This window comes from Numida meleagris, chromosome 5 (genome assembly GCF_002078875.1).
Source record: "Numida meleagris isolate 19003 breed g44 Domestic line chromosome 5, NumMel1.0, whole genome shotgun sequence".
NCBI lineage: Eukaryota > Metazoa > Chordata > Aves > Galliformes > Numididae > Numida > Numida meleagris.
In genome coordinates, this window is record NC_034413.1 from 25,385,571 (window position 1) to 25,399,900 (window position 14,330).

Consider the following 14,330-nt stretch of genomic DNA (forward strand, 5'->3'; position numbering starts at 1 on the left):
GCCTGTACATCTCCAATATCACACCCTCATAAATTAGATCTGGCTTCATTTACTCTCTAAGTCAACTAAAGCATCCTAGCTGGGAGCTCTTCAGAGAAATATTAAATTATGCTAACTTCAAATTTGACCTATCATAAATAATTAAGTAATGTAATTATTGAGGCTGTTTCCCTGGATGTGTTAACAGCAGGTTTAGCATTCAGGTTTATAAATCTATGTCTGTTAAAGATGCTTTGATCATTACACCCTCGGATAAGATTTGCAGTGGCACAAAAAGGATCTGATGAAGTAAAGCAATAGTTTTCAATAAAATAAATTAAATTAATACTAACGATTATGCACTGAAAACATGGCCTACATGAAAGATCAATGCAGTAAATATATCACATTGAGATAATCTGATTTTTTTTAATTGAGAAGTTTTGTATTTCATACTCCACAGAAGCATTAATTTTTGTGACATGTAACAAGACAGTCATTACCTGATGCCCATTGGCATGGCAATTGCTAGGAGGAACTTAGTGCATTCATTTATACCAAGAATTTTTCCTCTAATATTCATATGGCTTTTTGTTTTGTTTTGGTTTGGTTTGGTTTTTTTGTTTGTTTGTTTGTTTCTGCCAGTTTTTACTTTGGTTAGCAGACCAGTTGACTTGGTTTGAGTTCTTTAGGTATTCAGAGAGGAAGAGATGGAGATCGTAGTTTCTGCATACTTGTCAAATACTCTGCTTCCCTTTTGTTGAACAAAACAGTGTTCAACTGTGTTTGGCTGAACACAGTGGTGTCAGTGCCAATGCAAAGTCAGTATCAGTGCCAGTGGCCGGTGCAAAGAACAATGAAATAGGACATATATATATATGTATGTGCAGAATGTATCCTATTTCATTGTCCTTACATATATTTATTATATATAGTCCTTATTTTTATATATATATATGATATATTTTTAATTGTCCATATATATATATAACTTTGTAAAAACACTTCTTGCGACATGGCACCTTTTAATCTGGACAAGTTAGATATGTCTAGAATTTAGAACATTTAAAATTTGGAGTTTCAACGTTTAGGCATCTTAGTGCTTACAGTCAAAGAGACATTGCTTGAACAGAGACTCTTTGGTCTGGGCTGTTGACTCCGTTGATCAGGGTGGGAGATAGATATAATCTAACCAGTCCATTTGCACTGTACCATTGGAGTTAATTCTTGTGCAGTCTGTCAGGACACAATGAGAATCAGGAAGCACATAAAGATAGATGCTACTACTTTATTTCTTTTGTGTGCTGTAGTTTAGGGTCAGGAACATACAATTTCTTTTTACCATTCTAATCGAAAGTGTGGCTATTGACATTTTAAGGTCTTTTCTGCTCTACAGGCTCCATTTACCTTCTCCTCCCTCTCCCCTTCCACTCCTTTTCTGAAGGTGCTTGAGTATGTCTTACAATCACTGGGCTGCTTTCACCTTTAGGAAGGCTGAATGCTTTTAAGAAAGATTTAATGGTTTCCCTTTATGGTGGTTTTGTGTGTGTGTGTGTGCGTGTGGGAATGGAGCCAGCTGTTCAAGGTGCTTCAGTCATCCTTCTGAATCTTCTGACTGATAGTATTTGGCTGATTTCACAAAGCATACGCAATGCAGTCTTGGAAAAGGGTGCCTGAGTGGGGGCAGCTGGCACGAGAGGCAGCCTCCCAGCGCTGTGGTGCTCCGCAGCCTGGCCAGGCAGCAGTCACTTGCTTCTCCCTCAGCCACTTACTCATTCACGGTGCAAATGTTCTTCTTTGTGTGACAATGCTAATTGAAAGAGCTGTTCCAACTTTAGTAGCTATTTGTTTGTTTCTATTGCAGACAGTAACTTCTAACTTAATAAACCAAACAGACAAATGTTCAGGAGTTGCTGCAGCAGTGTAATGCTCTGTTTTTTTTTTTTTTCATTTGGAGTGGCATTGTGAATTCAAAGCACAGTCCCCATCTGCAGCCAATCTGTAAGTGCTTACAAGGGACATTCAGATTGCTTCTATCCGTCGTCTTTTGCAGAGTTAATTTCAATGAAAGGTAGCTGCGTTTGGATTATAGAAGTATGATTTTTGTAGATTCTGTGATGAGCTGTTGTAATCATTAGTTTCCTAAATGGTTTTATACTTTTCACATATCTTTTGAATATCAAACTCACAAAAAAGGGGTGGAACTCTTATTAGCTGTCAGTTTTCTCCTAAAATTAAGCCATCTTAATGTAATTATTTATGGATTTATTCCATTTAAAAGTCACAAGTATGTGCAAGTTTTTTATCCTAAGCTAGCCTGGATAATACATATCAGAGATGTTTATCTGTGACACAAGAGAACAGCCATGCAGAAGTGTGGCCTGCAGGGTTAGTTGTGTGGGGGTTGGATGACAAGTGGAGCAGAGCTTTGTGCTGTATTCGTTTCTGTGCATCCTTCAAACCTCAGTGCTCCTTCAGCACTGCATCTTTCTTTCACGGAGACCTCAAGCATTGATCACCTGCTGTCTGGCAGTATGAAATTCTCAATTCAAGTTACAGACTTAATCTCCTTTAAAAAAGGAATTGTGGCCGAGGGTGTTTATGTTCAATACAGCTGGTTTATTTCAGATGGAAAGAGAAATCAAGGTGCTACTTTGCAGTACTCTCAAGCACTGTTAGCACATTTTGACCTTAAACCAGGTTAGAGATTGATCTTATTAGCAGTGCTGTTTTGCAAACAGGTGAATCTTTTGACAACAGCAATGAAAGCCAGAAAACTGATTTTGACAGTGTTACTGGAGCAGAAATTTCTACTTTATTGTTTTACAGCACAGCATTTGTCAGTTTTCTTGTGCTACAGTGCACATTTATTGTTATCAAATCTTACTAGGGAAGAATGTATCTTTACTTTCCACTCCTTGATAGCTGGGCATGCTGTCTAAAAGTCTGGAAAGGTGATACTATCTGGAAAGCAGTGTCAGGATTAATACCATACAACGTTGCCTGGTCTTTGTCACTCCTTAATGATTTTAGTAGAACATAGCATTCAAAATTGATTAGTTGCTAAATAATGATAACAATATTAATATTATTAATAGTAATAATAAAACCAGCTGTTCATTATCTATGTATATTAATACCACTCACTCGCTCTTTCTGGAATTTTTAGTATCTAAATCAAAGATTTTTATCCCATCCTCAGTTTGGTAGTATTCATCACTGGTAACCCAAGTGAGCATAGATGTTCCAGATATAAATGTTTAATAATAATATTGCTATTCCAAGTAGTTTTCTGTATGATTTGTGTGGATGCCAGTGTTTTCTATTAGCTGTGCATTTGTTTGAAGCTTATTGGAAGAATCTGGCAGCATGTGCTGTTTAATAAGTAATCCCTGTCAGCCATACACAGTTTTGAAGAAACATACATTATAGTTTTTTAGATTTTTTTTGTTTTTTCTTTATGAAAAACCATTCTTTCTGAGTGCATGAGAATTACTGCAATGTGATCACATGGAGGAGAGTCTTACAATTTATCACAAATGTATGCTGTGATTCAAGGCAGCCTGTGCTCATTTACTGAACGTTGAGAGCAGTTTCACTGATTTGGGTTCAGCATCTGATCCTGTATGAGGCTCACAGGAGAACAGTTGCTGACATTAGTTTTTTATTGATCCTCCTTTGATGTTACTTTGTGTGTCCAGTGTCCTCTATTTGTCTGCCTGCATGTGTAGCCATGTGGTATTTCTCCGCTTATGCCATTGCGATGATCTCCTAAGAGCATTGGCCCTTACCTCCCTTCCCCTCCAAATAAGTTAAATCTGTTGCGTTTAAATAGCAGAACTAAGTCATGCAGCTTAACTTTCTAGGAACTTCTAATTATTTTTACAAGCACAACAGAATCCCAGTGCAAGTGCAGTTGATTTGAGAGGAATGATTAGTGTGCCAAAGATGCAATGGCAACTAAAAGGATGTAGTGAAATGTTCCAGCTTCCATTAGAAAATAATGACTTTCTTGGCTGAGTAGAAGTATTTTAATTAAATACTGCCAATTCCTAGTAATCAGTGAACCTATTAGCCATGAAATTTGATTGCCTCATCATAGACTGTTCACTTACATATTTCAGAGAAAAATGGTTGTGCATATCATTTCCAGTCAAAGATTGGGTACTGTTCTTCAAATACAACTCTAGCATTTTTGTAGCTGAGGAAAATGAAGCTGTAAACAATTTTTCAGAAAAAGTTGCCAAGTGATTGACAAGAATTGGTAGTTAACCCTCCTGTTCTTCAAATCAGCAATCTCATGTGTCAGTGGGAATCTTGCGGGGCTAAGATTTGTTGTCTGGTCAACAATAGAAATGCAACTGCTTCTTCCTTGATTGGCTTCATCTCTTATTGATGGCTTTTACCATCAGGGAAACTAAAGGGGAAAATATCCTTAATGGAATAAAAATATTCTCAACAATGAAAATTATTTGCGTGGATTATATTCTAGTCTTATTAACAGTATTTTGGAAACCACTTGTAATGGGCTCTGCTCTATTGCTGATAGCAAAGCAAGTAATACAGCTTTCCACACACAGACTTGTAGCAAAAATAATAAATAATGGATTCTGTAGTTATATTTTGCATTAAAATAATTTGTTTGCTAGAGATTCAGCCCTATTTTATGTAGGAATATGTACTCTTTAGCTGCCTGCAGAATCACTGCAAGATTTAATTGCTATCTGGGCTTTTGTGGTAAAGTTAAAATCATGAAAATTGCAAACTTTTACTTGCAAATCTTGAGTTGTTGCTATTCAGAGCTCACACAGTTTGAAAATATTTCAGGCACAAATGGGGCACTTGCACACTGATAGGTCATCACAAATGGTTAGCAGAAAAAGGAGGCATGGGCAGCATTTATAATTCAGCAGCTTTGGACCTAATTCTATTCCCACCACAATGGAAAAGGAAAACAATTATAGTTTGCTTACACAATGAAAAATTGCAGCTGGGAAAAACATGAGTTTAGGGAGGTGGCAAAGGGAGGTGAGCGTATTTTCTGCTTCTATGATTTTGTCTACCATGTCAGGAGAGTAACTGAACTAAGAACGTACTCAGTAATTTGGGATTCTCTAACTGTGAAAATAAAAGAAAAAGGGAAAGGGAAAGGAAGGGAAAGGAAGGGAAAGGGAAGGGAAAAGGAAAGGGAAGGAAAAGAACCCAGAATTTGGTATTTAAGTACAAGGCATGAAGTTCTTAGCTAGAATAGTGTTTGCAAAGAGCTAACATATATTGCTGTATCAGGAACATAGCAAATAGTACATTGAAAAAGTGTCAGTCACGATCAGGTTACTGACTAGACAGAAATTTTATTGAGATACTCTTTCTGGGTAGTGTGTATGTTACACCATCTTCCATTTTAAGATCTTGTGACTTCTTAAAAAACTGAGGTCTTCTCCTTTTAAAAAGAACATGGAAATGAATTCTCCTGTCTTCTCTGTCTTATATCCAGTTCACAGAAATTGCACCTAGAAAGATAAAATTTCAGAAAGTTTTGAGCAGCTGGAATAGCGGGCTGAAAGCAAATCATTTTAGAACAGTGTATGGGAATCATTAGGTCATGGCCTAAACCAGTAATTGAGCACCTGGTGAAGGGGCATGGACAGCCCTGGGAGCACAGGTGCAAGCAACTCACCTAACCTCACTTGAGGGCTGGCAGCAGAAAGGGACACATCTCTATATGGGGATTGCCTCCTTTGGGAGTTTCTGACAAGCCCTAATCCTTGGAAAGGGGTAAGCTATTCCTTCTTTATTATCTAATTGTGACGGCTACCTTTCTTGGGTGATCTGAAACTGGTTGAAGGTGACTATATCAACTGTCTCCCATTTTTCAAGCAGTTACTGGGATTCTCAATTTTTCTTGCTAACTATTCTGTTGAGCATGCGTAAGATGGAGAGTGCTCTTTTTTTTTTTGTTTGTTTGCTTTAGCTTCTAAAAAATTGGGATTTTTGTTTAAAAAATATAATTTGTTATGTTCTGCATAATGCTTTTTTCTTGGTGCTATATATATTGTTGCCTGTTGACTAAAATGTGAAAAACATGTCCACTTTCTACAGACAATTAGGGAGAGGAAGTGCTGGAGAGGAAACTTACGAAAATCTCATGAGTGAGAAAATGTAAATACATTACATCTTTAATACATAAATAAACTGTTTAGGTTTCTAAAGCCTTTAGATCTTAAGAACTAATGATTTAACTTACTGCATAGTGTCATCAGAATGTCATATAGATATTTCCTTTCTCTAGAAGATTCTCTAATTTCTGTGATAGAATGTGATGAATATAGTACTTAACATTCATTATGTGGTGAAGATAAGAAAGATTTGAAAACAGTTCTGAGAAATCTAGAATGATTGCCTTATAATGACTACATCTATATCACTGGAATAAAATTGATGTTTATGTTTGACTATCACTCCTCATCATCAGGAAAAAATAGTGACACTGGAAATACGTGCACAAAAAAGCTCCAACAAATTAAGAGACTACTTTGAAAAATACAGGACTACGTAATCAGCGTGGAAAAAAACTACGTTAAACTCTGTGACAGTGGATTTCCTAATGTGAGTGCGCCGCGTACAAGTGTGAGTTTATAGTACAAAAACAGATACTGAAAATTTTTCTGTCTGCTTTAAGTATGGTGATAATGATGTGCACGAATATGACCTTTTTAGCTACATTTAAAAACTTGAAGGCCTTTCTGTTGGAGCTGCTCTGTTAGCAGTGCTTCCTATTTTACTATGTTTGCCCATAGTGTTGGAAGTGGATGCTGGTGATACGGTGGTAGATTTTGAACCTTCCCACCAATATTCCATTACGTGTTGTTGCTGCTTGACAGATGGCAGCAGAGAGGCAATATGACAGAATGGCATCTGACATGGTAGTGTGGAGGAAGCAAAGGTGTGGAACTGAATTCCCTCATGCAGGAAAAAATAGCACCCATTGACATTCAGCAATTCTTGCTGAACCTTTATGGGAACAAAATGGTGAATGTGAGCGCAGTGAGGCGATTGATGGTGTGTTTCAGTGGAAAATAATAATTACAGAGCAAGGGAAGGTTTTCACTTAGAATGAATGACTAAGCCTGTGTATTTATTGCACATGCTCATATTGTAAGTGATGGTATTTTTTTTAAGTATTCTTTTGTAGATCTTGCCAAAATATTTTTTATTTGTACCAGAAATCTCTTAAATTCTACCAGAAGTATAAGTGATAATACTAACGACAGTGACTATGATTTAGGAAACCATAACATTCTACAGGTAGCTGAAGAAAATAAGCATCAAGATAATATTGGTATGGTAATGTAACTACAGTAGTAAAAAAAACTAATGTACTAATTACTAAAAATAGTGGGAAAACATAGGCAGAATAGCAAGAAAAACCTTTCTTTTGAGAGATTCCTGGAATTTCTTCCAGAGAAATTAGAATACTTGTTATTTACACCACTAATGACTTCTTTAAGACTTTTTTTTCCCATTGGAAATATTCTCGTTTAAGTAACTACAAAAAAAAAAACCAAAAAAAAACAACCTCTCAAAATAAAGAGAAATACACAATCCTTCATGTGTCCCCCAGCATATTCTATTTATCTGATCTTAAAAATAAAAAATAAAAAAAAATCAGATCAAATGCATGTTTGTAATATGAAGGATTTGACGAGAGAATCATTGAGAAACATAAACACAAAAGAAGTATTGGCTGTTTGTTTAGTTCCTTGTGGTTTATACTCTTTATACGTTTCCAGACGCTCAATACACAAAACAGAATAATAACACGTGCATGTTATATTTAGAGGTGAACCAGGAACAATCAGAGAGTCTGTCATAAATATTATCATTGGACTTTAAAATCAGATGTTGGGGAGAACAGTTCTTTGAGGGAGAGTACCAGCAAAATTCTTTCTGTATTCTAACTTCAAGCAGAGCAAGTAGATTAATTAAACAAATTGTCTTCAAATTTTTGTATCCTAGAGGATTTTCTGAAGCTTTGTTTCTGTCACAGCATTGACAGTGTCCCTACAGAGAACTGAAAGCTGATCAATAAAACATTTATTGAATAGACTTGAAACTGAAGCTATACTATTGCTAGAAAATAACGCATTTAGAGCAAATTAAAAATATTAGCTAAAATTAATGAATATTTTAATAGGAGTAATGCAGAAGACCGTATAAGATAGCAGGAATTTCTTATTTTGAGGTCTGTCTACAGTAAGTCAGTTGAGATTTCTTGACTTTCATTTGTGAATTTGATTTGCCACATGGCAAATAATTGGATAAGTAAGCATACCGCTGGAAGAGAGTATTGACATGCAGGCTCAAACGGAAAATTAGATTTCCTTTCTAGATCAGTGTGTGCTCTGAACACTTGACTTGAGACTGCGTTGTGGTGGGCATGGGTACAATTTCCAGTCAGCCTCAGCTTCTGTCTTTCAAATCATGACCTGAAATCTGCTGACGCAAGTGTTAATTCTTTCTGTTTGTTTTTGTTGCTATTAGGTGGTTTGTTTGTTCTTGTTGTCTCTGAGCTATGCCTTCTCAAGATGACAGGAAGAGTCCATGAGACGCTAGTTTTCCATGACTGAGTAATTAGCCTTAACTGGTCTAGTAGGGAAATGTTTCTCAGGGCTTTCAAGCTTTTGTTTCAGTAATTAAAGGTGGAGCCCATGGCAGAAGTAAAAGAGAAATCATATTCTGGTGGGACAAAACACTGATTCACATCCATCCTATGAAATCATGCTTTATTTGGTAGAGACTGGAACTTACCTCCATCTAATTAATTGCAGTGAATGAAGCATCCTATTTTCTTTTGATAAATACTTGATTTTCTCCTGTTTGATCACAGAATCTAACACTTAAGTGTCTTCAGTGTGAACAGGAGGTAGCATTCCTCAAAGGATGGGGACTGAGTGGCAGAAAAATAAGGACGTTTCCTATTTCACTGGTGAAGTCCCGTTGGAAAGTCAAGGTTTTGACAACGACTTGATTTGTTGTTCTGGATGATATGCTGAGTGTCCAGCCTTCTAGTCTGAGCACGGCAAATCCTGCGATGTGACAATCTGGTAGATTTTGTGGTTAACCTTATAATTGTCAGCTTGGCTCAGTATGAGTCACGCCAAACAAACCTGATGTGGTGGACAAGTTCAGCCTTGCTTGGGCCAGGCTCTGTCTAAACAGTCTGGAGTACTCCCCTGAAAATTAATTTCCTCTCCTGCTCTTGAGGTTTGCAGTATCGAAGTAGCAGTGTAGAAGAGCAGTAGGCAGAAGTCCTTAGAGCTGGGAAACTCCTGTTTGGAAGTATAGCCTTTCATGCACTGTTGGCCAGTTTAGAATTTCTGTGGAATTCTTAGTGTATTCCAAATCTCTATAGGGAAATGAAGCTTGAAGACAATTTTTGTTTTCTTCAATGTAGTCAAACTTAAGGATTTTTAAGTGTAGAGTGAAAAAGCTCTGAACCAAAATGTGTTAAATACTCTCTTTGAAAATGGGAATTCTGATGCAGTATTAACTACAGAATATTAGATTTTATAAAAAGAACTGGAACAGCTTTTAGAATTATAAATGCATAAATCAATGTTATGAAAATGTGCTAGTAGTTGCAAAGTTTCTGTATTGGTGGGCAAATACATCTGATGAAGTGACCATCTGGTAAAGTGTTTGTTACTGGTGAAAACACAGAACTTGGGATTTTGCAAGAGCTATCCGGGTGCCAAGTAAAATGTGGGTAAGAGTTATAGCTGCATAAATTGAGTGGGCAGTAATTGGACCATATATCTTTCAAGCCTACTCCTATCAATCTGAACAAATATTATTATTCTCAGTCGTTTTGCTTAGCTGATCCACTCCATCTACAGTCAATTGTTTTACCATGACGTAAAGCTTCTGTGAAGAATGATTTGACTTCGTGTATTTGCATCTGTGCAAAGTCAGAATTACCTGATTTTTGATAGACTTAATATAGAAATGATTAGGCCCTATATTGCATATATGAACTATGATTTAAGTCAGCCATATAACCTATGCATCAGGCCTCATCATCACGGTATTTGGAAGGGTTTTCTCTGGTGTGGCTAAATTACTTATAGCTTAAAAGAACATGCACTTTCTGCCACCACACTGACCTTCCTAAAGCTCCCCCTGCTATGGATGCTGTTACTTGGCATGCTAATAATAACAAATTCAATAATGATTGGCAGAAAAAGCGAGAGGAAAACAATGATATCATTTCCCAATAAGCATTTCTGTGAGTTCAGTTAATTGAGAATTGCAGGAGCTTAACGTGTTTGCTGTGTTGACCATGAATGCATCAGTGGCTGTGCAGAATGAAGCTGCCTCTTCCACACCTAATCCCTGGTGTATCTGTAGTCTTGGCAAGAAAGCCTCAGCATTAATTTGTTAAATATTAGCATATCAGAATGTGAAATATTTAAAATATTTAAGATAATTTAAGTATTTAACATTTCAAACAATCTACTGTTTTAATATTTCTAAAACTTAAACCTGGAACCCATACTCGTCTTTCTTTTTTATTTATTGGTGCTTTGGGAAACATGGTAGGGTTTTTGAGCCCTATTATTTTATTCCCATAAAAATGAAAAAGCGTATTTGTAAGCCTACTCCTTGACCAAAGTGTTCAAAGACAGATTATGTCCATTGAACATGCATCTTCTTGTTTTAGTAAGGTCTATTTTCTTTTGTTGACTGTTCTAGAATGTTTATGTATATACATGTATTTATCAACTGATTTTATATTACCAAAACATTAGAAATTGAGAGTAAAATATATTTCTTCCTGTGAGGCAATTATAACTCATGATAGAGAGGGTTTTTATATTTTACAACGCAACGCTCAGTAGAAGTCAGTTTATCACTAATTTACTTAAGGCAGAATGGAAGCTAGGTTGGATGGGGCCCTGGGCAATCTGATCTAGTACTTGATTTAGCAGTTGGCAGCCCTGCCTGTGACAGGGAGGATCTTGATGATCCTTGAGGTCCCTTCCAGCCCAAGTCACTTTGTGAAGCATGAGGCCATGTAGTCCATGCTCTTGAATTATCCAGAATAGCTCTGAATTTAGAGTGGACTTGTTGAGTTGGACAGTTGAGACTGTCTGGTCGTGTCTCAACAACCTCAGAAGGTGAAGATTGCACAGCCTGTCTGGCATTACATTCTAATTTATCAACAGCCTCAAAACGATTGTTTTTTTTCTTATATACAGTCAGACATACCCTATTTTCATTTACAAGTATTGTCTTTCCTTTTATTGCCATGCATCATCATCCACCAGTTAGGAGTTACTGGAGTTTAGTTCCACAACCATGACCTGATATTCCTAGGAATATTGTACTGGAGAAAATTTCACCTGGAATTCATACATTCTTTGCATTTTATTTTTGATTAACTCTATTTCTGTGTTCTTTATTCTAAAAGTTGAACTCAGATGTCTTATGTCCTCTACTATCTGTAACTCTTCCCTGCCAGCTTCTGCTGATGGTTTGTCCGTGTACATTTTTGAAGCACTAGCAAAGTTCTGTGCTTTTTGCTAATTTAAAAAGACAAATATTTTAAATAAGAATATTCGCTTTTAATTCAGTGCAGTGTCCATGTAATCATTATATTCCTGAATAATTTGTGTCTAAAAGGGAAAGTCATAGCATTGTCTGTACAAGAATATCAAAAGTATTCTAACTGCAAGTATTAAGTCGACTCCACAGCTTCCTGAGGTTAGTGCTGCTCTGACTGTAGCATTGTAGTCAAAGGAACAACTGCAGTGTGAATATATTTCTGGATGCCATTCTCACAATTAAAAAGTCATCCCTTGAAAATGTTATCTGCTCAGCATCAAAATTGTTCTTAGCTTCTTACCATTGTTAGTCAAGGTCTATTTCAGTACAAGTTGCAGTGGGTGTCTGTTGACTTTCAGTTTTGACATAGGAAATGTCACAATTTAACTGCTGTCAGAATATTAAAAGGCTTTATATTTTCCCATGTTGTATAATGAGCTGATATCAGTGGGAGACAAAGATTAGATATCACTGATACACTCAGTTTTATCTTTGATCCCAACCAGTTTTGAAGTGCAATTGCCAGAGGTGAAAACTAAATTGTTCTTACAACAAGAACTATGCTAATTCAGGGAATGCAATGCCAGTTGTTCTGTTCATAATTTACCATGTACGTCGCTGTGTCTTCATTTCATACGCTCATGGAATGAGTAATGAAGCAGTGGTTATTTTATAACTGTCTCTTTCCTCCTGACGTTAAATATTAAAGCTACAAGAACTTTCTGAGAATTATGAGATAAGAAGCTTAGAATAAGAGTTATTTCTTTGATAAACAAATGTTGTTGCACTAAATAGGAATTAATCAGACTCATGTTGACTCCATTTATAAATTGAGGAGACTTGGAAGAAAGGTGTTTTGTAAACGTTGTGCTTCATGAGCATCCTATAATACTTCCAGAAATTTTTTTTGAAATTGCTGGAAGTAGTTGTGTACTGGTAGTTAAACCAAGCTCTTTTTCAAAGTGAAAAATGCAGTGACCAAGTAAGGAGAAAGCTGAAGAAAAGTAGTGGTCATTAAATTCTTTATTTGAAAACATAAAAGAAATGATGAATAGCTATATTTTAGCTTCCACTGCAAAAAATACAATTCTTGCATTCCTGTTGTCAGTGTTGCAAGTCTATAATTTCTCTTATTTTTCTTTATGTGAAGGAGGATGATAATAATGTCTGTTTTTCTGGTATTTCTGGTGTACTTTTATTGCAAGTATTCAAAGTGTTTGTTAGCTCTTTAGGTTTATTTCAGCCAAGAAATACTGACTTCATTGGAAATATGTCTTATCATAATCACTACTGATCAATCCCAGGATAAGTACCCTGAACCTAGATAGAAAATCTTGCAGTTTACTGAGCAGTGTTTGTGTTTTGAGGCAAATTGTGTGCTGTGAGGAAAGGATGGGTTTGTACTGTGTGTGTTACACCAGGATGCCGGGAGTTTGACATGCTGCCCATCAGCTGAGAACCATTGTCACTTCAGCCAAGCGGCTGTCAAAAGGCTTTTGGTCCAGTCATTACTTGGTTTTTAGAAAGTACGCAGGAAAATTGCTACAGAGAGTGCAAATTGGAGCTTGCTGTGACACTTCAAAAAGCAAATACATTGATCCGCTATTCCACCAAGTCATCTGATGTCTCTTTCATCTGCGTAAAACATACATTAATTCATATATCTACTACAAATGAGCAAATCAATAGTTGAGATGTAATGAGATCTTAGGTGATATTTTTGGGCTCCTCATTTTGTTCTTCATTGTCTTGAGGTCACAGACATCTTCCTTTTGTGTTCTCTTGCCTCTCTGGACTCCACCAGCTCCCTGACTTTAGAAGCTCCTGTGCTGTGCTGGTTTTTATCCTGTCCAATCAATGTCCATTGCAAATAGTCATCTCTTAGTTAATTTTCCCCTACGTATTGCAGTCTCCAGTTGCCTCAAACCAGTTTGTGTTATCACTGGATTCAGTTAAAAGGAAGAACAGGTTATCTGTTACTTAGTCTGTTTTTTCTCTTCTCCTTCCTCAGCAAGCACGTGACCGAGTTATTCTGGGAACTGCAGTATGTCTAAATAAAAATAATTCCCATTAAAATAACATAATCTGAAACTTGTGATATTCTTCAAATGCTTTTGGAACTCTTTAATGCCAGTATTGTGTTTTGCTGTGGTAGTTTTGTGGGTTTTTTTGTTTTTTTGTTTGTTAAATTTATTCATAGGCAACATTTGTGATAAAAGAAACAAAAAAGGTTAATATGAATTGAAATCAGTGTTTGGCATTTGGACAATGTATGTCACATCATGTAATCAGTAATGCCCCCCATGCAGTAAAGTACATTGGATCAAATTACATATACATGCATGTGTATATCCCATCACTTTAATTATAATGGACTTTCCAATGACATCCTTATATTATCCATCATCCAGTGTTATAGGTACATATATCTCTGAGATACTTTAAAATACCACCATTGAAAATTTCCATAAATTGTGGGGTTTGGTGGTAACTTCAGACAGTGATTTCTTCTGCATTTTTGGAGTGTTAGTACTTGCTGGTGTTCATCTAGAAAACAATGGTAATTACCACCTTCCAATACAAAGCGCATGTGATTAACAGAAAGTGTTAGAGAAAATATGAAGTCAGCACCTGTGTAAGTGTTCAATAAAATGGTCTATATGCAGAAAGTAGGGGTGTGAGTGTATGTCTCTGGTTGTGAAAGTCCCATAATTGAAAACTTCAAACTGAAGAGGGAATGTAGCAAG

At 36.4% G+C, this 14,330-nt stretch overlaps 1 protein-coding gene and 1 long non-coding RNA gene across 3 annotated transcripts in view; both read left to right on the forward strand.

The window, feature by feature from the left end:
* NRG3 (neuregulin 3) overlaps positions 1 to 14,330 on the forward strand; it is a 372,923-nt gene that overhangs the window by 61,613 nt on the left and 296,980 nt on the right. The gene's annotated exons all lie outside the window — the stretch shown is intronic.
* LOC110399932 lies at positions 5,606 to 6,139 on the forward strand. The gene is made up of 2 exons (XR_002439462.1): positions 5,606 to 5,754; positions 6,079 to 6,139. It is a non-coding gene; the product is annotated as an uncharacterized LOC110399932 (long non-coding RNA).